Source organism: Camelus ferus, chromosome 5 (genome assembly GCF_009834535.1).
Source record: "Camelus ferus isolate YT-003-E chromosome 5, BCGSAC_Cfer_1.0, whole genome shotgun sequence".
Lineage (NCBI taxonomy): Eukaryota > Metazoa > Chordata > Mammalia > Artiodactyla > Camelidae > Camelus > Camelus ferus.
The window spans coordinates 53,434,297-53,458,579 of NC_045700.1; the positions used below are offsets into that span (position 1 = coordinate 53,434,297).

General features: G+C 37.2%; 1 protein-coding gene and 1 long non-coding RNA gene across 9 annotated transcripts in view; one reads left to right on the forward strand and one right to left on the reverse strand.

The window, feature by feature from the left end:
* NEUROD1 (neuronal differentiation 1) overlaps positions 1 to 24,283 on the reverse strand; it is a 174,455-nt gene that overhangs the window by 96,139 nt on the left and 54,033 nt on the right. For 6 of the 8 annotated variants that reach the window (XM_032479867.1, XM_032479864.1, XM_032479868.1 and 3 more), the window contains exon 6: positions 22,496 to 22,647. The exons of the other annotated variants lie outside the window; for them this stretch is intronic. The gene's annotated coding sequence lies outside the window, so the exon portion shown is untranslated. The remainder of the gene's footprint in view (positions 1 to 22,495; positions 22,648 to 24,283) is intronic. 8 annotated transcript variants of the gene reach the window in all.
* LOC116663692 lies at positions 975 to 9,907 on the forward strand. Its single transcript, XR_004319973.1, has 3 exons — positions 975 to 1,249; positions 5,686 to 5,768; positions 9,323 to 9,907. It is a non-coding gene; the product is annotated as an uncharacterized LOC116663692 (long non-coding RNA).

The window sequence follows — 24,283 nt, forward strand, 5'->3', positions numbered from 1 at the left end:
CCACAGATTCTCAAGTCCCTGATATAAAAAGGCTTGGTGTTGTTGGCTGGCTGAATCTGCGGGTTCCACATCTGTGGATTCAACCAAGGGGCCGACTCTACTTAGTATCTGAGGTTATTCTTTCAATAATATATACTAAAGCACTGTCCACGGATGCCACACTTCCCTTTGGAGGTTCTGAATGTGGGGTGGCTGTGTGAAATAAGATGGTATCTGACCTTGTGTCCTGGACTTGCCCTTTCCTGGTTTTTGCACAATTGAGGGGCTGTGAGGTAAAGGGAGGGCTACAATGAAGTACATAAGGCCTGGGGAGGCTGGTTAGGTTGGGTCTGACCCTGGCTGCCCAAAGTCTGCAGGGCTGTCATGTGACCTACTACTCCATGTGAGGTCCCAGGGGAGCCCGGCATCTACCTGCCTCACATACAGATCTCAGGGTGGAGAGAGGAGGGTGTGAATTTGGCCAGGGCATTTGGTCAGGGTATTCCTCTTCCACTCTGAGGTGAGATCAGTGAAGCTCCAAGTCATCTGTAATCACAGTGGGTGTCAGAGAGAAAGCAAGGATCTGGTAGCTCTTAGGAGTTTCAGTGTTATGAGGGAGCTGCCGAGCTCGGTGCCCTCCCACCTGGCTGTCAGTCTGAGCACTCTTTCCTCCTGTGGCCAGCTTCCCCATAGGCCTTGGCTGTGGGCCACTAAGGAACAGTTTGCCGAATATACTCATTTCCTTTCAGCTATTTGTTCTCTAGGAGCCCAGCATTTCTGAAGTCACTAAAACTTCACAATCTGGAAACTATCACACACTTTTATTTCTGCTTCTCTCTTCATTACAAGGGTAAGAAAGCACTAGACTTGGAGGGTTTTACCTCCTTGGCATTTGCTGCTTAGACCTCATTATGTAGTAAAAGCAAAGAGTACAGAGGAAGGATGTATCAAGAAAGAGAACAGGAACAGTATTATTAGGTATTAGCCACTACTGTGGGTTTCCTTTGTGCCAGACATTGAGTTAAGCTCTGTACAGGTATTACCTTAGTCAGCCTTTATAATAGCCGGAGGAGGCAGGTTTGAGAGGTTAGGTGTCTGCTGGGTCATACAGTTCTTTAGCAGTAGAATGGGATTCAGACCTAGGACTGTCTGGTTACAGAGTCAAGCTCATAAAAACTGTGCTCTGTTGGCTGCCATACTTTGCCTCCCCCGTTCGGTTTGGATGGAGACAGAATTATGGGAGGAAAATGAATGATTACAAATCATCGAGGTGAGTAACAAGTGGTTAGAATGTGTATACCTTCTACTTACTGGCTGTAAGTTGTTACTTGCTAGAGTCCTGGCTTGTGATTGCTCACTACCATGGTTCATGAGTGAGTAACTACTAACATGGATACATCTAGCCTGGAGAATGTAGCTTTTGGTGAATGAAAATGTGTGAGAGAAAGACGTTAGGCTGGTTTCCTGGCTCAAGACTTCCTGAGGTAGGCAACCTTCAACACCTGGTCAGCTTCTCTACTGTGCACTTCTAGATCAAAGCCCACAGGGCTTCTATGCAGAATAGGCTGGTTCATTAGCATCTGCTCACTGGCTGTAGGTTTGGGTGCTTATACTGCCCTTCAGCATCCACAACTGATTTTTCTACCCTGAAGTCTGGAGTCCTAAAGATATGAGTTGGTACTGAACTCTGGCAATGAACTCTGACTCGATCTGGCTATAGGCACAAAAGCAAATCTACAATTTGGGAACTGAATGCTGTGCAAAATAGGATTGACCGGCCACTATATTACAAGTGGGAATGAAACGTGGATGCCCTGAGATTATCTGGACCTCTGTCTTCCCTTAGAGAAAAGTGGTTTGTATATGTAAAGTACACTTTCATTAGACAGTGACATAAATATGCTTTGAAAATACAGAATGAAAAATACAAACCACAGTTCCCTTATCCAAAGACAAACACTGTAACAAGTCTATTAATATCTAGTCTTTTTTTCTAGTTTTATAAGAGAGGTGTGTGTTTGTGTGTCTTATGTAAAATATATTAATATTTGTGCTCCAAACTAGGCCCTTCATAAATATTTGTTGAGTAAATTTAAAAATAACATTTAATTAGACTCTAAGAGCTATTTTTCAGAGGATTTTTTCAGTGAACAATTACAGTGCTATATCCATAATAAGATATAAATTTCATAATAAAATTATTGACTTTGAATCCAAATGCCATCCTCACAGTAATATGGCACCAATAACTCCACATTATTGAAAGAATGTTAATATGATCAGGCCAAGGAAAGTGGAGGGTATAGCTCAGCGGTAGAGCATGTGCTTGGCGTGTGTAAGGTCCTGGGTTCAATCTCCAGTGCCTCCGTTAAGGGGTTAAAAAAGTACAGTCATTTCAATCAGGTGTTATTGTTCCTTATGACTTCTCTGATGTGGTGAATATTTGGCCTGTTTGACAGTAAAAAATAGTAATTGCTCATATTCACTGAATGCTTAGCATATGTCAGGAAAAAGTTCTAATTGCTCTCCACTTATTATTTCATTTAACACTCAACACAGCAGTAGGATCACCTGCATGTTACAGAGGAAGACAGTAAAGTATCTTTCCCCTGGTTACACAGTGAATTAGTAATGGAACAGGGATATAAATCTAGGTCCAAACCTTTTGAGTTTTACTATTACACTCAACCAGAACAATCTTCCAGTCTTACTATACCACAATTTCCCTTTTTGAATTTTTCACTTTGATTCATCATAAGTCAACCTGAGCATACTTACAAGAGATCTTTTCAATAAGTATATAATTGATATATACATTTACCAAACTATGTGTTATATTTAATATATTTTGCCAACAATTATCAGAAAATATGACTCAAGCTGGCTTAAATCAGTGGTTCTCAAACTTTAGCCTGCTTCAGAATCACGCGGGGGGCTTCTTAAAGCACACATTGCTGAGCCCTACCCGACGCTTCCAGTTCCACAGGTCCAATGTAGGACTCGAGAATGTGCATTTCTTGTAAGTTCCCAGGTGAGGCTGATGCTCTTGGTCTTGCACCATACCTTGAGAAAATTCATTGACCTCAGAAGTCAAGATTCAGACCTTACATTGGCTTAATCCAATTTCTCCAGCTCTGCTTCTCTGTGTCTTTCTCAGCTGTTACCTCCTCTGTGTATCTGCCTACCCCTCAAACAGTACCAAGATGACTACAGCAGTTTTAAGCCTTGACTCTATGCACAAAAAATATCCAAGAAAAGAGAACCCAGCTCTTTGAGGGATTTGGAAATTTCTTTACCAAAGTCTTCAGGAAATTTCTTTGGGTCTTAACCTAAATTAGATCATTCTTGACCAAATTCTAATAGTTTGAAGATTGGCTTAGGTCTATGTTCCTGAACCAGTCACAGTCAAGAAGCATGGGATGGCATGCACCCAAGATTAATCAAGAACTACCCTGGAACTGCGGGAATTTTAGTCTTTAAATGAAGGAAGAGAACCTGGCTTTGGTGCCTGCATTCCCAGCAGGATGAAGAAAGGCTTAACTTGAAAAATTTATTTTCTCTCTACCCTCTTCTTTCTCTTTCCTAGTCTTTGCAAAGGAGAGTGTCAGACCTTTCTGAAATTGTTTCTATTTTAAATTGAATATCATTTTTTAACATTAACTTTGTATTGAGTCCTTTTTGAAAGACTAACATAATAAATGCAAGATTTTTTTTCTTTCTTTTTCCTTTTTTTTGGTTTTTTTCTTTCTTTCTTTCTTTCTTTCTTTTTTTCACTTGTTAAATGCAGTCTCTGATTCAAAAAAAGAGGAAGAGAACTTTGCTATTTTATTTTCCTTTCCATTGTTTTGGTTCAAAGTATAAAAAAGATATTTAAAAAGTCACCTTTCAGGAGAAATCTTCAGAATCTATCCTTGGAAAATTGTATACCATAAAATTTTACTTTCCCAACCCAACCTTAAAGCTAATATTTTAAGTCTGCATATTAATAACAATTTAACAATATTTACAATGATAGAACGTTCACATATTTTTAAACAGTGGCCTTAACACATAATACTGAACAAGATTCTTCTCCTAAATAAAAGTTTCATTGTAGTTATAAAGAGGATGACATTAATTTATTGAGTGTCTGAGATATGCCAGAAGCTCTATTTCACATGCATTATCTAATTTTCTCCACTTGGCAATTCTAATAATTAGGTAATATTATTATCTATGCTTTTCAGATAGGAATTAAACAGTGTCTATATTATAATTGTATATAACAATATGTTGTCTAATCTAATTTAAATGAGTGTAATAATGTATTTTTATACTTTAACTATATAATACATACCCCTGTATAATACATACTACTAATTCGTTTGAGAAATTATCTCTATGAGGTGCATGTCAAAAGTAGTAACTAATTGTTAAGGGGACCGTGCTGATTTATGTAGTTATTTTGTATCTGATTTAATTAAATGTAAGGGTATATTTAATTGTTTATTATGTATAAGACATCACGCACAAAAAATACAGTGTATCTACATTTAGATAACTACATATATTATATATCTTTGTGTATCTATCTATATATCTAGAGAGAGAAGTAAAGATAATCTCCATAAACCTCTTAATATAATGCCTAGATCATAGTAAGTACCCTATAATTTTAGCTTTTATTGGTATTTTTATTTAACTTTAATATAACAGATATTTATTGAGGAGCTGTTAGCTGTGAAGCATTGTGCAAGGAAATGAGTACATATTCACATACAAAGACATTAAACACCAGCTCCTTTAACATGGGCTGCTCTTGATATACTCATTACAGAGGTAATTTCTCAAGCAAATTAGTCAAAGTAACTTGTTTCTTGATAACAGCACAGGGAATTAAGGCTGCCAAAAGCAACACTGTGTTTCAAAGGCTTCCAGGTTCTCTGTAACAAAGGCTGAGTGAGCCATGACTCATAATCGGGAAACTTCTATTTGAGGCCCTGATTATCTCTCTTCATCTCTGGGGTGTAGGGTGTGGGAAAGACTGGTAGCAGTGGGCAGCGGGCAGGGAGGAGTTCCGCTCGGTTTCCAGTGCTACAGAGTGAGTGAGAAGCACATAGTGAAAGTTTCCCTGGAGTAGTATTTTCTTATTCAATAGAGCCCCTGAGATGTGTATGCAGAGGTCTGAAAACATATTCAGGACAATGGAGCTGTGTTAGAATTTATGATCTATTCTGTGTCTGTGGTTGAGTCAGTCAAGCCTCATCACCTGGGGGCAAACTAGATTCTGTCTTGAGCTAGCCACTCTGGATTGCTGGCTGCTTCAGTCTGTGTGTTTTATTTATTTACTGTAGGTGGAGGGAGTAAGTTTTCAAGGTTCAATTCTGAAACTGCACATAATGTAATTGAAAGAGAAGGGTTTTCCAATTGCCTAGAAATGGTTTAAATTGTGGCTGTCATGTCCTGGTTGTGTGGCTTTAAGCAATGCCTTCATATTTCTATACCATGATGTCCTGTCTTTTAAAATAATGGTATTATTTATCTACCTAGTGGATTTGTTGTGAACAATAAATTAGATTGCAAATGAAAAAGAGTCATCACAACTGGCACACACCAGACTTTCAAAAATTTTAAAAAATGAAGCATTTTTAAAAAATCTAGCAAGTTGGTGTTATGCTAAATGCTCATTGTTTTTAGGAAAACCATATAACATAATTTATATTCCAGAGACATGTTTGAGAGTGAAAGGATCAGTAATAATTAGCCCACGACAACAGGCCAAACAAGGACTGTCCTGAGCAAATCTGAAGGTAAACTCATTCGAATTATAATCATGTTGCTTTGTTGATGGGGCTCAAGGGAGGAGTCAGAACTCTCAACATCAACTTCGCAATCATTGGAATTTTTTATTGTTTTTGGCCCAAGGTTCCTTTCAGACGCTTTATGATTATTTATCATGGGATCAAGCACATACAACATAATCCGTGGTCAGCAGTAAAGTAGAAAAATGAAAGTGTAGATCCCGGTTTCCTTCTTCCTCTAGTCTACCCACTTTCCCCCCAAAGCTGAAGAAAACCTAGGTCTACTTCTTACCTAGGCAACCACTCCAATGCTTAGAACCAATAATTGCACCCACCCTACACATCACAGAAATGTCCTTGGAGTTAGTGGGTTAAGAGTAGGGAGAAGACTTTTCATAAATTTTGTTTTGGAATCCTGTACCTTAAGCTTGTCATGACTTGGAAAGAATGTCCTCCTTTTTGCTGTTCTTAAAGCCAAAATATACTTTGATGATGTATTTGATGGCATAAGAAACTAACTAAATTTGGAGGTAGTGAAATGTGGTCATACACCCTGCTTTAAATTCCTAGTAGATATGGAACAAATAATAGTTCTGCTATGCACCTGAGAAAAGGTTTTTTAAAAAACTGAAGAATAGTTGATTTACAATGCTATGTTAGTTTCTGGTGTACAGCAATAGTGATTCAGTCATACACATATGTATACATATGTATGCATATTCTTTTCATATTCTTTCTCATTATAGGTTATTAAAAGATATTGAATATAGCTCCCTGTGCTATACAGTAGGACCTTGTTGTTTATCTATTTTGTATATAGTAGTTTGTATCTGCTAATCTCAAATTCTCAATTTATCCCTACCCCTTCCCCTTTCCTCTTTGGTAACCATAAGTTTGTTTACTATGTCTGTGAGTCTGTTTCTGTTTTGCAAATAAGTTCATTTGTGTCTTTTTTTAGGTTCCATATGTAAGTGGTATCATGTGGTATTCGTCTTCTCTGTCTGACTTACTTCACTTAGTATGAATAATCTCTAGGTCCATCCATGTTGCTGCAAATGGCATTATTTTATTCTTTTTGTGGCTGAGTAGTATTCCATTATGTGTGTGTGTGTGTGTGTACCACAATTTCTTTATCAAATCATCTGTCAATGGATATTTAGGTTGTTTCCATGTCTTGGCTATCGTAAATAGTGCTGCTATAAACACTGGGGTGCATGTATCTTTTCAAAGAGTTTTCTCTGGATATATGCCCAGGAGTAGGATTGCTAGATCATAGAGTAAGTCTATTTTCAGTTTTTTAAGGAATCTCCATACTATTTTCCATAGTGGCTGCACCACGTTACATTCCTACCAACAGTGTAGGAGGATTCTCTTTTCTCCACACCCTCTCCAGTATGTACTGCTTGTGGACTTTTTAATGATGCCCACTCTGACCAATGTGAGGTGATAACCTCATTGTGGTTTTGATTTGTATTTCTCTGATAATTAGTGATATTGGGCAGGAAAGATAATTTTTTAAACCGAGGATAAAATGGAGAAATGTGCCAATTTTAAATGCCTTTACATTTTATAAACTTCCATTTTTAAACATGGAAGACATGTAAATGTATAACACATATGTAAAAAGTTTTGACATTGCCTATTTTTTATTTTGAAGACTAATTCTGAACAGACTTAACTGTCTTAACCAACTGTCTTAGCTGTTAAATCTGGATTTTTCTAAGAAACCAAGGCAGGCACTTTGAATCGTGATCCAAGAAACTGTCTAGGCTCTACCATCTACATAAGGGGAAAGAGGTCTAGAAGGAGTTAACTCCAGATCTTCAATGACAAAAGGCTGAGTGCTGCTTTGCTGACAATTGGCAAGTTTCCTGTTTACAAAAGTGCATCTGGGCAGATTCTTTATTTGTTTATTCATTCATAAGAACTTACTATGTTCCTGCTAGTGCCATGTTCAAGGCCAGATGCTGGGGATTCAAGTAATGTCACTGCCATCCCAAGCTTAAAGTCCACTGAGGTAATAACATTGCTATGAGTAATTATTATAAACTGAAACAAGTATTAAGGCTAGTGGAAGCTCAAGGCACTATGGGAATCTATAGTAATCTAGGGTTCAAGGAAGGCTCTCTAGTATGTGGTTTGTTAAGCTGAGCAGGAATGGCCATTTTATGATGCAGGTGATGTCCAAGGTACAAGAGACAATCTGTGAGGGATGGGAAGAGAGCGCATGGTGTAAGGGTCTGAAAATAGACTCGTTTGGCTAAAATAAAGATACTTAGACAATATTATGGATGCTTTTGTAAGTCATATTTGGAGTTCAGACTTTATCCAGTAGATAGCTGGAAAGCTATTGAGAAGTTTTATGCAAAAGGTTAACATGATCTAATACGCATTTTATAGAGAGAATTCTGGCTATGAGAGACCAGTTAAAGACTGATACAGTGGTCAAGATCAAAATTAATAGCAATTTCTATAAAGATGTTGCCAGTGGATATTGGGAAATTTAGGAAGGAGTATTAACAGGATTTGGTGATTAGTTGAACATAGAGAGTGAAGTAAAAGGTGCCTAGGTTTTTGGCTTAGGAACCTGAGTGGATGATGATGCCCTTAAATGATATGAGAAATATTTAAGGAGAAAAAGTCAATTTGCAGGGTCATGATACTGAGTTCCACTTCAGGCAAGCTGAGTTTGAAATACCCTTGATACATTCAAGTGGAGATGTCAAACAGAAAGCAGTTCACAAAAATCAGGAGCTCAGGAGAGAGCACAGTGAACCATATTTAGAGATTTTGGGCTCATTAGTATATAAATGGTCTTTGAAGCCCTGGGATGAGACACCCTGAAGAAATATGCTAGAAGGACAAAAGAGAAGGGTCAAGGATAGGCTTTTACGGAACATCATCTTGTAAAAGAGAGGGAGGGCTGCTCTTGGATTTCTCTGGCAAAAACTGAGCTTTCAACAGGCCTCAGGAAACAGGCAACATGTGACCACAATCTAACTTGTGATGTTAAGATAAAGTGTCTGATATTACATTCTGGGTTAGAGTGTCAGTTGCTATCTAAATATAGTTTTAAAGGCAGATTCCAACTCAAGTAAAACATCTCTTGAGCTTCTCTGGATGTGAAGAGAACTCACAGCCTGACTATCTCACTGATGTTATTACAGTTCCTTTGCTTTTCCTTCCCTTCTTTGGTAATGCACCATCCAGGACATGCTTCCCTGGTAACATGCCAGGCATGAGCAGCTAGAAGACAGCCCTCATTTTATTCTTAGATAATATTCTCATATTATAGAAAAAGGAAGTTTTACAATAAGGGTAGCTGGAAAATAAAGTATCTGCTTACCCCAGCCATAAGCTATAATTAGGAAGGCCAGAAATACCCTAAGCAGTAATTCAACACTCATTTTTATCAGGAATCTCATAAAACTTAATTAAGGAATGCAAGGATCCTGATAAAAATTTGTAAATGTACACTGACAATGAAATCAATGCTCTTGTTTTCTTCTTTGTGTTTCCAGTCGACATCACGTCTACTTATACATGGTGTTTCTTTATTTTAGGAGATAAATCTTCAAATCATGGCATATTAAATCTGAAAGGATTCAAGAGAGCCTCTAACTCAAGCCGTCTCTCCACTGGCCCCTTGTCAACTTTATAGACGAGGAAAATGAGATCCAGGGATGATGGTACTTAGAACTTACATTTGCATGTTGCTATATACTTGAATAACATTGTTTACATTCAAGAGAATATCATTTGATTACACTGGCTAAGATCCGAGGCCCTTGGAATTGACTGTCTGGGTTTCAATCCAGCTCCATACAAGCCTTGGGCAACTTACTTAACCTCTCACTTTCTTAGTTAACTATGGTATCTCCTCATGGGTGTTGATAGGTAATTTTCCATAGTTTTCTCCCACTTCTGCCTGTCTTTCAAGCAGAGACTACCTTTGCTCTATTGAACTATCTTTTCAAATATGTTAATATAGACAACAGCCTTGAAAGACAGACATAGTGTCTACCACCAGAGCAAAGGACAGGTTTGCTCACTGTCCAGCAAAGTAATGTCATCGTCTACAGCCAGCATAGTACTCAACGGTGAAAAACTCAAAAGCTTCCCACTAAAATCTGGGACAAGACAAGGATGCCCACTATCACCACTCCTATTCAACATAGTCTTGGAAGTCCTAGCCACAGCAATCAGCCAAGAGAGAGAAATAAAAGGGATCCAAATTGGAAAAGAAGAGGTAAAAATGTCACTATATGCAGATGACATGTCACTATATATAGAAAACCCTAAAAGGTCCACACAAAAACTACTAGAACTGATCGAAGAATTCAGCAAGGTAGCAGGTTACAAGATTAACGTTCAAAAATCAGTTGTATTTCTTTACACTAACGATGAATCAACAGAAAAAGAAAGTAAAGAAAAATCCCCTTTAAAATAGCACCCAAAGTAATAAAATACCTAGGAATAAATCTAACCAAGGAGGTGAAAGAATTATACACAGAAAACTACAAACCATTGATGAAGGAAATTAAAGAAGACTTTAAAAAATGGAAAGATATCCCATGCTCTTGGATTGGAAGAATCAATATTGTTAAAATGGTCACACTGCCCAAAGCAATCTACAGATTTAATGCAATCCCTGTCAAATTACCCAGGACATATTTCACAGAACTAGAACAAATCATAATAAAATTTATATGGAACCATGAAAGACCTAGAATTGCCAAAGCATTACTGAAGAGAAAGAAAGAGGCTGGAGGAATAACTCTCCCAGACTTCAGACAATACTACAGAGCTACAGTAATCAAGACAGCATGGTATTGGTACAAAAACAGACATATAGACCAATGGAACAGAATAGAGAGCCCAGAAGTGAACCCACAAACTTTTGGTCAACTAATCTTCGACAAAGGAGGCAATGGAATAAAGACAGTCTCTTCAGCAAATGGTGTTGGGAAAACTGGACAGCCGAATGTAAATCAGTGAAGCTAGAACACTCCCTTACACCATACACAAAAATAAACTCAAAATGGATCAAAGACTTAAACATAAGACAAGATACAATAAACCTCCTTGAAGAAAATATAGCCAAAACATTATCTGACACATATCTCAAAAATGTTCTCCTAGAACAGTCTACTCAAGCAATAGAAATAAAAGCAAGAAAAAATAAATGGGACCTAATGAAACTTACAAGCTTCTACACAGCAAAGGAAACCATAAGTAAAACAAAAAGACAACCTACGGAATGGGAGAAAATTTTTGCAAATGAAACCGACAAAGGCTTGATCTCCAGAAAATATAAGCAGCTCATATGACTCAATAAGAAGCAACCAAACAACCCAATCCAAAAATGGGCAGAAGACCTAAACAAGCAATTCTCCAAGGAAGACATACAAATGATCAAGAGGCACATGAAAAAATGCTCAACAGCACTAATTATCAGAGAAATGCAAATCAAAACTACAGTGAGGTATCACCCCACACCAGCCAGAAGGGCCATCATTCAAAAGTCCACAAATGACAAATGCTGGAGAGGCTATGGAGAAAGAGGAACCCTCCTACACTACTGGTGGGAATGCAGTTTGGTGCAGCCACTGTGGAAAACAGTATGGAGATTCCTCAAAAGACTAGGAATAGATTTACCATATGACCCAGGAATCCTGCTCCTGGGCATATATCCAGAAGGAACCCTACTTCAGGATGACACCTGCACCCCGATGTTCATAGCAGCACTATTTACAATAGCCAAGACATGCAAACAGCCTAAATGTCCATCAACGGATGACTGGATAAAGCAGATGTGGTATATTTACACAATGGAATACTACTCAGCCATAAAAACCGACGCCATTTGCAGCAACATGGATGCTCCTGGAGAATGTCATTCTAAGTGAAGTAAGCCAGAAAGAGAAAGAAAAATACCATATGAGACCGCTCATATGTGGACTCTGAAAACAAACAAACAAACAAAAACAAACGAAGCATAAATACAAAACAGAAACAGACTCATAGACATAGAATACAAACTTGTGGTTGCCAAGGGGGCAGAGGGTGGGAAGGGATAAACGGGATTTCAAAATTGTAGAACAGATAAACAAGATTATACTGTACAGCACAGGGAAATATACACAAAATCTTATGGTTGCTCACGAGAAAAAAATGTGACAATGAATATATATATGTTCATGTATAACTGAAAAATTGTGCTCTACACTGGAATTTGACACAACATTGTAAAATGATTATAAATCAATAAAAAATGTTAAAAACAAATAATGTCATATTGAGCAATGGTGAGGTACTGTCCAGTTAGCACTGTCCAGTATAAAAGATTTGGGTTCCTTAACCTCTGGATTCCTCCTCTGTAACACAACCCACGACATGTGTAGGCATCACTTGGCTCTCAGAGAACTATGAATGCTGATACCCTGACTGTTAATATTGATGTGAGTAATACAGACCTTTGTTTCTGACTCAGGAGTCTCATATCTTCTGCAAACATCCACGCTATTGTGGCAGGCTAATATATTAGCCTCCAACAGGGTAAAATCTCAGACCCTTCATAGTTCTTAACAAGAGATTTCTGTAAGAAATGATTAGAGCAAGTAGACATAAAGAGCCTAAAAGAGTGTCTGGCATATAAAGACTAAAAACTGAGTAAATGTTGGTGGTTAATGTTATTATATAATATGTTATACTTGCCAAATGCATATGGTTTATTTGTGGCAAAACCAGCATTAGAATCCAGATCTGCAAAAACTCAGTTTAATATTCTCTTCACCTCTCTCTTCTACCAACATTATATTTTCTGCATATTTAACTTACAAATAATGTTAGAAATAATGTAATTTAATAGGAATAATTAAGAATTTTATACCAACTTATTTGGTGAGCATGTTAAAATTATTATGAGAGAGGCAATAAATCTGGTGGTCCCAGACCCATATATAAAGCATTAAAGTATTATTTTAGAAGAGTGGCCAAAATCGTGGTAAGCTCTAATACATAGAAAAAAATAAATTTGTTCAGAAATACATTGTGAGCTAAACGTTACAAAGTTTGAAAATTCCCCAATGACAATAACATTTTAGTGTGTCTACTTTCATCCCTGAAAACCCACTACTGCTTTTTGTTAAAGGCTCAAAGTAACATTTCTAAAATGTATATATCCCAGGGAAAATTTCTGAAAACAATGGCTCCCTAGTACTAATTGTTGGATTTTGAAATATTTTCCTAAGACATTTTCTACAAGTCATGGTTTAAGGATTTGGTTCCTGTATTACGACAAAAATAAAAGCAACTAATATTAAATAAATATTTGCTTTGTAGCTGACCCATACTATTTTGTGTGTTTTCTTTCATTGAATCCTTACAACAATTCAATGTGGTAGAAATTATTTGTAACTTAGTTTACTGATGAGAAAATGATGCATAGAGAAGTTAAGTAGCTTCTTTAAGTTTACATAGCTAGTAAGATCTAACAGAACAAAATGAACTCAAGTATGATGACTAGTGACCGTGCTTCATTAAGTCTTAGTTATACTGCCATAAAACTTTGGTTGGATTTACTGAGCCTATGAATACTGTAAGATGAAACACTAAAATAAAGAAACTTGACTTTTCACTGAACAATAAAACAATTCAATAGTGTTCATTACAGACCAATAATAGCAAATCACGTATCAGTCCTACTCCTTTAATAAGCTGTTCATGGACAGCCTGGTTCTAATTGTATGCTCTTGGATGCAATGTGAAGTTTCTGATTCTAAATATAATTACCTAATTCAATATTAAAAGAAATACAGTTTTATAAATTATCCAGTCTTCTCCCAGAGATCCTTGATCCTTACTGTAAATACAAATATTACATGAGGATAATTAGCTTTTACAAATTTCTCTATTTCCCTCCAGCTCTTTCTGCTTCACTATTCATACACTTGAACATCGTTTTCAACGTGAGAAGGGTAACATCAGTGTGTAATGCAACTAACATTTGAATTACGATGTTTCCAAAAAGTTCAAAGTTTCCCCCAGCATTGTCAATTCATTTTCAGTTACTTCTCTTTCTGATTCACTTAGTTCATCAGCTCTTTAAAAACACTAGGGTCTTTTTTTCCCTACGTGTCTTCTATGTTATTTTCGGAATTCTGTTTTCTATCCTTAAGTCTGTCAAAAACAGCAGCTCCATTTTTAAAAAGTAATATTTCACCTGTTCTTTATCTTTTGTACAGTGCACTTTATACATTTGAAAATCTGCGCAACCTTCTTCATTCTGATCAGCACTTGCTGTACCAGCTTCCTCTGAAGCAAAAGGAAGTAACTAGTATAGACAACATGATCTGGACTGGGGGACTAAATCTAGCCTGATGGCCAGCTGGAGTACTTGGCCACCTACTACATGTAATTTTAGCTAATTTTTATGTAATGTTAGGAATTTCAAAACCTCTACATGTCTCCCAATCTTCTGAACACTGACTTGCCATGAACCTTGTTCACTGTCAGTTTGGAGAGGCAGGGTCTTGTCTTTAGTTAGCCATTGGTGAAACCCCATAATCACGGATGACTGTTGCTGGAAGAACTATTTATCAACTTGGGCTCTGAGGACAGAGTATTCTACTATGTAGCATGGGAACAGAGTAAGGAAAGAGCATATTAGAGGTGAAATCTCTAACGTAGCCAAACACAGGAGAACATTATGCTCAAAAGGTCTAGAACTCTTCAGGGGATGGGAGCTTGAAAGGTGTATTTGTCTCCCTATGTGTTCATCATTGGGGCAAGCACTGCGGGGATGATAAAATAAGATGTAGACTCTGCCTTTAAAAAGCTTCCCATCTAAAGGGAGTATTAATTCCACAAAACCTAGGTAGCACACTGTGTATAATTATTATGTTGTATAGACAAGACTATAAAGAGTTCAAAGAAGGGATACATTAAACACTTCAGGATTACTAACAGCATTCTCTAGAGATGACACTGAAGAACTAAAGAGGAGAGGAAGCATGTAGAGTCAGAAGTGGTCAAGGAAGGAAATAGCAATGCATGGACAGCACACTCCACTGGCAGAGGGGTTGCATGGAAGCCATTCCTAAAAGATTGGGCAAAAATATTTTTCAGCACAATGTGGCTTTGAGCTGGGGACATCTTAGAAGGGAGACCTGGAGTCCATAGTGGCCAAGACTTATATGAACTCTGTAATTCAATGTCTATATTTGTAAAAACAAATTCAATGGAATTTGCTTGTTACCCTTCTAATTCATGGTGTGTTTGACTATACTTGATTATAGCAGGTATTAGGGGAATGAGTACAGCTCAGTGGTAGAGCATGTCCTTAGCATGCACGAGGTCCTAATGACCTCCCTCCCCCCAGAAATCCAGGACTATAGCAGGTATTCTCTAAAAGTATAATCTAGAAGTATATATTAAGTGCCAATTTAGCCTGGCATTAAAAGAAACTCATAAATGCTGTTCTTGCCCAGTAGACCATTACAATGTAATATTGTAACCTAAGGAAACAGTGATAATGTGAATGTCATTGGCACATTCTTTGTAAGATAACTAAAAGGAGTGGCTTGTACTGAAATACTTGTGTTTTCAGTGACTTTTTCTTTATTTTTCACCCTTCTCAAAGTTTTAATCTCTCCTCAAACTTCCTGAGTGGATCTTGGCAAAAAAATTAGCAAACTCTATCTAAGAGGTGGTAAAAAGAGTTGCATTTAGGGATGTGGGAAATCTTGAGTTTGGCTTCTTGGAATTCTGATGAGATACTGCTTTAAGGAGGAAAGGCCAACTCTATTCTTGGAAACATTTCACAGATAACTGCCAATGGCATTTATGTTACAACAGAACTAAATAACTCAATTGGTTAGAAGGAGTATTTCAAACAAATAAAAACTAAAGGATTCAGGGAATTTTGATCTTTTTCTCTCTCGGAGAAGTCACTGCCCACATTGTGATACAGAGGAATCTACTCTTAATCAAAAACAAAACAAAACAAAATTTTGCCTCATATCATGAACTGAAAAATTATAAGAACCAGAGCCAGCTCCTCTCACTTTTGACTTGTTAATGTAGAATTTTGGATAACCTCTGGATTCAGTGCAATGAAGAACCATCTGGTGTAGTGAAATCTACAGCAAGAACAGACTTGACTTGGAAATAACTTACAGAGAGTCATCTACAATTTTAACTTTGGAGGTAAATGAGGTATGATGTTATTGCTTGTTCTATTTGTTATCTGGGTTTTTTGTTAGAGAAAACTGATGGTGAATAAGAATGTCTTTATTATGAAAGCTTTGGTATTATTAATCTAACTGACTGGGTCTTGGAATTTTATGACAACAAATACACTTTCACCTGTTCTTGTTTTGAATATGTGTATTAATTTAATGCCTACTTGGGAATTTAGGACTATTGTTCTTTAGCGTACTTTGAAGAAAATATCATTGTATGAATCCATGAAAGGTATTAACATAGCTAATACCTTGGCTTCTTTATGAATACTTATGTTTTATGAATACTTACATTTTATGAATGTACAAGGCTGTCTGATTTATTTTTTCCATTTTATTTTGTGAAGTAGAGATTTCCGTATTGAAAAGTGTAAGACTACAAAGATTAGAGAAACATATCAAGGAAGAAGGATGTTCCAATGATTCAGTTTCTCTGGACATTAAAGAGGTGATGCGCCAGACAGTTCCTGGAACATGGCTACAGCTTTGATATATTGTTTTCAATTGATGACATGGTTGCCCAAAACAGTCAGAAGTGAACACTGGATGTGAAAAGTAAATAAAGTCTGAAAGAGCGGCTTGTGCTGTAGCATTTAACATTCTTTCTCTGTCGGCACTGATCCAGCTTGTTTTAAGGCCTACAGTATGATGAAGTGTCAGAAAGAGGGACTATGGAGCGTCCGAGGGTGGGAAAAGAGAAAAGAAAGATGAGGTCTGAAGTGGGAGTGAGGCTCAGAGTTGGAAGCTAAAGTGTACTTTGTCAGTTAACTACTTGGGAAAGTGGTATAATCTGTGGGACTAAACAAACAAACAAACAAAAATAAATAAAGTAGAACTGGAGTCTAGAGATGTGGATCCAAATTGTATATACCATTGACTTCTCCAATTTCAGCTCTGTGTTCCCAGCTCATGGCCAGGAAAGAGTCCTGAGGGTATCCGATCGTTACTTACTCACCTTGGAAGCTGGATCTCTGAGGATGTAAAGCAGCGACTGTCTCCTGATACTATATATCCCTAAACTGTTTGCTTCCTTTTTTTTTTGGTCTCTGGTAGGGTGAAGGGGCCATTTCTGTGGTAAGGTTAGCTGTTCTAGGATTTCTACAAATGGCTAATTATTGTTATCAACTATCATTAAAACCTAATAAAGAATTCCTTTGGGCAGAGCTCTTGGAAAACCAGATTCTAACATCAGCCTCATAATTAATGGGCTATGTGAAATGTTGTGTAACAGTCTATGTGAGTCTCAACTGCCTCTTTTAGTAAATAAATCCATCTCTATTGATATTCTGATGTTAACATTAAATGAGACCATATATATGCAACACTTTGAGAGGAATAAGGGATGCAATCTATTTCTGAACTGTACAATTTATTTTACGCTAAGCATGGAAAGAGCCTCAGCCAAGCACCTATGTGTAAACTCTAAAGCATATCTCGTGAGAAAAGTAAATCTTAAGGCTTGGTGCCTCTGTTTATTAGTGGGCGGTGCAGGGGAGGGAGGAGGAATGCAGGAAATGGGATTGGGACTGACAGTGAAGAAGACCAAGGATTCTTCACATGCGAGTCTATTAAACATCACCTCGAATTGTACTTCTGATTTCTACGTTAAAATAAAGTGAATCTTTAAGGAGACCTTTCTTCCTTATGATAGATATTTCTGTCAGTGTTTTTTTCCTCCCTTATTTACTTACTAACTAGTTGAGGATAAAAGCAGTGTCTCATATCTTTTACGTGTATTAACACACAGCATAGAGCTTTGCACATACCCATCAAAAAACATCCAGTGAGTAGATATTATCTGTTGATTTTCCCGCTATTATATGGAGATGAAGCTCTGTTCACATGTCATTTTATTATCAGCTGTGGCAGCAGATAATAAAAGAGACTGCATAAGTGGTTCAGAGGGACATGGCTTCCATTTCCAAAGAAGTGCTTTGAAAGGCAAAAAAAAAAAAATTAATAACTGCCTAAAATTTCATCATTTATATCTGGTATCAACCAAGTTTCTGTGAATTAAAAAAAATAAATCATTCACAAAGTACATACTCTTCAACAATGGAGCCTAGGTTTCAGCCTCTGCAGGACACAGAACGCCAGGTTTTAAAAATGTTTTTGAAATACAGCCTGCGATGTAATTATAGATGTAAAATTATATCTCCTAGCTTAAAGAGAACTGTTGAAAGAAAAGCAGCTGCTTTGTTTGCCTAGAATGTCAGCATCATTATTTTTATGAGATGCTTCTGAGAAACACTAATTTGTGAAAGAAAAGCATCCCAGAAGGCAAATTTGACAGTTTAAGTTCTCGTGCCTAAAGTGTTCTGAGGATCATAGTTAATTGAAAGCAAATGGAAAGCTGAATACAGTTTTGTTTAACTTCCTCACAGAGCCAGTGGAGTGATTCTGAATTAAATTTTCAAAATCTGAAGGAAGAAAGTGTGCTATGCTTTAGACAGAAAAACACATGGTGATTGAGAGATTATGAAATGCTGATGGGCATCCTAACAGGACTCTGGTAGCTTCGACTGGTTCTAGACTGTCAGAATAAGCCAGATCCCTTCCCACACTGATAAATACATACTTGAACATGGCTTTCCATTTCTGAGGCAGACTTATATAGTATGCTAGTTTATTATTGTCTGGTAAGTGAAGCCAATGAAAAACTGCCCACTTGGCCCTTTTAAAGAAACAAAAACCTACTCTTGCCTCAAAGTCAATCAGTTCTGGTAGCTTTAAAAACTAAACCAATTTGTGGGCAAACCTTAAGAAATGGAATCTGTCACTGACACCATGGAGGAGTTTCAAGAACAAAAATGCATCTGCAATTAAAATCAAGGAAGAACCATGAACTTCAGAACCTAGCTTCCATAACATTAGCAGGATAATTTTTTGTGAGGGCTTTTTGCAGGGAGGGACTATTTGGGATGCCACTCTTCTCTTGCTATTATTGGCCCTTGCTTCTCACCCTGGTGATGCCAGTGAAAAAAGCTGTAGTACTTTCCTTGGAGAAGTTTAACTTGGGACAGAAGCTGAAGCTGAGTGATCTTATGTGGATCAAGATGGAGGTAGGGAGAAAGTTAGTAGTAGTAAAAACACTGTCAGTAGAAAACAACTCAGGAAACCAGCCTGAATCTGAGAAAGACCACTGAGTGGTCTAAAGCCATGGAACTATTCATTGCCAGCGTCAGGAGGTGACAGGTTAGGGGGTGGGCCCCGGGGCGGTGGGAGTGTCTTGGTCTCACTCTTAGAGCTTCCGTGTGAGAAGATGTCATAAATCTGAGTATATTTCCCTGAAGGGAATTATGACTGATATACACCTAGCACCTGGCAAAAAGAAAATGATCAAAGTTACAAGTTCAGTGAATGAGTAAATGAATGAATAGAGATATTTCCCTCCCACCGTGAGTGTTCTCTTTTATGAAGGCAATTCTATAAAGTCAATCCAGGTGTAGAATGTAATTTATACTTATTAACTTCCTACATGTTCTCTAATATGGCCTGGAAATTCATCCAGTATGGATAAATGCAAAAGGAAACCATTTTTGAGTTTTAAATAACTGGTTTAAAATGGGATTTTATAAATATTAGTAGTTATAATAACTCATTTGAAATCTAAGTCTCATACACTCTGCCAGGCCTGGGACATGTATCTTCTCTTTTGTGCTTACAAAGAACCAACAAGGTCAGTATTAGCATGCCCATTTTATATGGGAAACAGATGCTCAGGATATGCAATCACATGCTCAAAACTGTACAGCTAGTAAAAGGCAGAACTAGGAGTCACACTCAGGAGAATATGATTTTAAGGCACACCTTCTTAACCTCTAAATTGTCTTATGAGCACTTTATGCTTTTATGTCAATGAACATTTTATGCTTTTTCAAGATGCAAGCATCTCTCAGAATATAGATCCCCTCCTGAGACTAAAGATGCACAAGTACACTGACAAATAAATTTCCAAGCCATGGAGACATACATGCTGCCATCCCCATCCCTATTATGACTCTCGAGTTTACTCATATAAATATAGACTTAAGAAGCCAGAAAATTTACAAAATACTGTAGAGAATTAGGAAGAAATATGAAAATGGCAATAAAAGGACTTCCAAAGGGCTTACTACAGAAATAAAAATTAAGGGAAAAAAGGTGAGGCACTGGATTTTTGAAAGCAATCATATATTCTGCAACAAGAAGTACTGAGTTCACTAGAACAAAACTTCAAGTACAATATCTAGCATTAGACACCAGCAAAGTTATACTGCAAAAGATTTTGCCTCCCCTTGACTGTCTCCCCTTCCTACCTCACCTTATTGACCTCTTCCCTTATCTCCTTCTTTGTCTGAAATACTAATTTAGTGCATACTATATGCCAGGCACTGATTTTTGTGATATGCCAGGAAAAACAATAACAACAAAATCACCAGGACAAAACGAAAATCACTGTCCTCAAGGAGCCTACATTCTAGTGGGAGGACTTAGGTGATAAGTGATAAAATGCTATGAAAAAAAACCAGGGCAAGTTTGGGACTGTGGGAATAACAGAGGCATGCTGTCATTTTAAATGGAATGGTCAGGATAGGTCTCACTGAGGAAGGCATGTTTAAGCAGAGATTTAAAGGAAGTAAGAGAGTTAACCAAGTGGCTTTTAGGGGAAAGACTGTTCTAGACAAAGGGCCAGCCAGGGAATAGCCCAAGACAGGAGTGTGTCTGATGTGCTTGAAGCAAGCAAGCAAGGAGACATACAGGGTCAAGGTGGCCTCTTAAGGGGTCTGGTGTTTATACTAGAAAAATGGATAGCCAATGTAGGATTGAGAGCGACGTGATCTGATAGGATTGATTGATTGATTGATTGATTGATTGATTGATTTTAAACATTCAATTTTTAATTTTTTTATCATTACTTTTGGGGGGTGTTTGTGTTTTTGTTTTTGTTTTTTTGGTGGTGAAAGAAAATTAGGTTTGTTTGTTTGTTTATTTAATAGAGGTACTGGGGATTGAACACAGGATCTTGTGCATGCTAAGCACGTACTCTTCCACTGAGCTATACCCTCCCCCCAACAGGATTTAAATGAATTACTCTGGCTGCTCTGTAGTGGACAAGGGTAGAAGCAAGGACAAAAGTTAGGAGGCTTTGCAATAATCCAGGTGAGAAAGAGTAATGGATCATAAGTAGAACTGAGAAAAAGTTAAATTCTGATAGTATTATGTAATATAAGCATTTAATTCTATATATTTCCCTCTAAGCACTGGTTTAGCTATATCCCATAAATTGATGTGTTGTGTTTTATTTTCATTTAATTCAAAATATTTTCTAATTTCCCTTGTGATTTCCTCTTTTGACCCATGGACTATTTAGAAATAATTAGTTTTATTTTCTAATATTTGGGAACTCTCTAGATATCTTTCTGTTCATGATTTCTAATTTAATTCTGTTAAAGTCTGAAACATATTTTATATAATTTCAATCCATTTAAATGTATTAACATACTAAGATTGTATGACCCAGAAGATGGTCTATCTTAGTGAAGAATCCTTTTGAACTTGAAAATGATGTGTATCCTACTGTTGTTGCATGGAGTGTCCTACAATTATTAATTAGGTAAAGTTGTCAATGATGTCAGGTCTTTTATATCCTGAACATCCTTTCTATTTGTCCTATCAATTGCTGAGAGGAGTGTTGAAGTTTCCAACCATATTGTGAATTTGTCTTTTATTTTCTATCAATTTTTATTTTACATATTTTGGAGCTCTGTTGTTAAGATGCGTACACAAGTTGGGTTGTTTTCTTAGAGAATTGACCCCTTTAGCATTATGTAATGCCTCTCTTTTTATCTCTAGTAATATTTATTATTATTATTATTCTAAAGTCTACTTTGTCATTTATAAATATACCAACTCAGCTTTCTTTTGATTAGTATTTTCATAGTGTATCTTTTTCCAACTCTTTACTTTTACCTTATCTATGTCCTATATTTAAAACGGGTTTCTTGGAGACAGCATATCTTGCTATCTTATCCAATCTGGTAATCGGTGTCTTTTAACTGGTGTTTATTCTACTTAAACTTAATGTAATTATTCTATGGTTAGATCAAACTCTATCAACTTGCTACCTGTTTTCTAGCATTCTATATGTTCTTTGTTTCTTCCCCACCCCTCTTTTTTTTTTGCCTTCTTTTGAATTCACTAGTAATTTTTTATTCTAGTTTATTTCTACTATGGGCTTTTACCTTTCCATAAAATTTTTTGTGGTTGCCATTGGTTTTAAAGTATATATGTTTAATTAATCAAGATCTACTTTGAAACAATATTGTGTCACTTCAAATGTACCATAAGGACTTTACAATAGTATATGCCCAGTTGCTCTCTCCCATCTGCTGTTGTTGTCATACATTGTATGTTCATTTTGTGACAAATATATAATACATTACTATTATTTTTGCTTTAGATGGTTATCTTTTAAATAAATTAAAGTAAGAAAAATTAATTTTATATTACCTTCCTTTATTCCATTTCCAGTATTCTTCATTTCTTGATATAGATCCATGTTTGTGGTTGGTCTCATATTCCTTTCTGCCTAAAAACTTCCTGAATTCTGAATATATTTTGAACGTAGACCCAATGAGGTTTCCAGATGTATTGGGTGTAGCCTTTGAGAGAAAGCAAAGATGACCTCAATGCTGATAACTCACAATAACAGCAGTAAGTAATTTTTTAAAAAATGGATTTAGGAAGAGACATTAATGTGAAAATAAATTCAACTAAAAGAATACAACTTGATACACCTAATGTATTTTGTAATCTGATATCTGCCATGGATTTTTCTGCCCCTCTAAGTTCCAGTTTCAAAGACCCTTGGAAGTCCCAAGAAGGGATCACAGACACTACGTATGTGACTTCTATATATGTATATGCCTACTTTCTTCTCTCGTCAACCTGAATGCAAAACTCAATCCCTTCACCAGTTTCAACAAGAAATCTATTCCTCCCACGTATACCAGGTTTCCTCATCTTTTTCCCTCTTTATAAAATTGACTCCTGTGAGTTTTGAATTCTTCTCCCTATTTTGTATAGAATATAAGGATCTCCTACACTCAGCATTATATATACAAAACCCCTTAAAGAGGTTTTCAGAGTAAAGGAGGCTTCAGGATCCACCTTTCTCAGAAATTTAAGTTTATAAATATACCCCATTGTTACAGGTAAAGTTCCCCCAGGATTTGCATGCAAGAGGTTTATCAGAAGTGCTGTTGAAAGCAGTATCTTTGAAGGAGCAAAGGAAGCAAGTTGAGCAGAGGTAGAATTTGAAATGAGATACGTTGAAACAGTAGCCTCAGCCAATGCCACAGAGATCCCTCAAGACTGGGGTGATCCTACTAAAGATAGCTCACATTAAGGAATGTACCCCACAACAATTAGTCATCGGATATGGCTGCCCCTCCCAGGAACTGGAGCAGAGACTTGAGCAAAGCAGTTTCCCTCAGCTGAGGGCAATTCCCAGAGTTGGATGTAACTGTAAGTCAACTGCAATCAGTACTCCCAATATCTAGGACCATAAAGCCTTGACCATGAAGGGGAATCTAGGACGTGTCCAAATGCATCAATTAAAATCCACCCCATGCCATGTAGTTCCACTAGCTTCATGCAGTATGTTCTCTTCACAAGGGAACAACTTTTTCAGGATTATAACTGGCTTCTGTTCCTGGGAAAGCTTTTAGACAAAGTTTAGTGGGAAAAGCTACAGTGTCAACCTCTTTCTCTGCCCGGCTCCTTCTACCCTCCCCCCTACAAATACTATCTAGTCCGCATCTGATATTTATAGTCTCCCTCAACGATTAACCCCATCTACTAGATTCCTCTCGCCTTTGACTACCACTGGGAAGTCAGCTGGTTTCCATCACTTATCTGGTGGGATGACTCAGACCCCTATCCTTGAAGAGGCCTGGGCACATAGTTGCTGTGCCCTTCTCGGGATGTGGTTTCTGTACATGTCCATTTGCCATTAAAATTGGTTAGAGGAATACCAAGAGTCCCCTTCCCCAGCAGCTCACTTAGGTGCCAAATGTATTTTTCCTGATCCTATTACACAATATGTAATAGCAGCCCTACCTTCTGATGATCACAGTCAATTAACCCTGCAGGATTGTGGGTCCTTTTTTGACCTACTAGATCCCTGGCACACAGAACTGAAAGTAACCATGTGGCAGTCACGACTAATGTTTAATGGGGCTCCTGTAGAGTCATCATCCTCCCTTTAGGAATTACACCCATTAAAAACCTACAGGA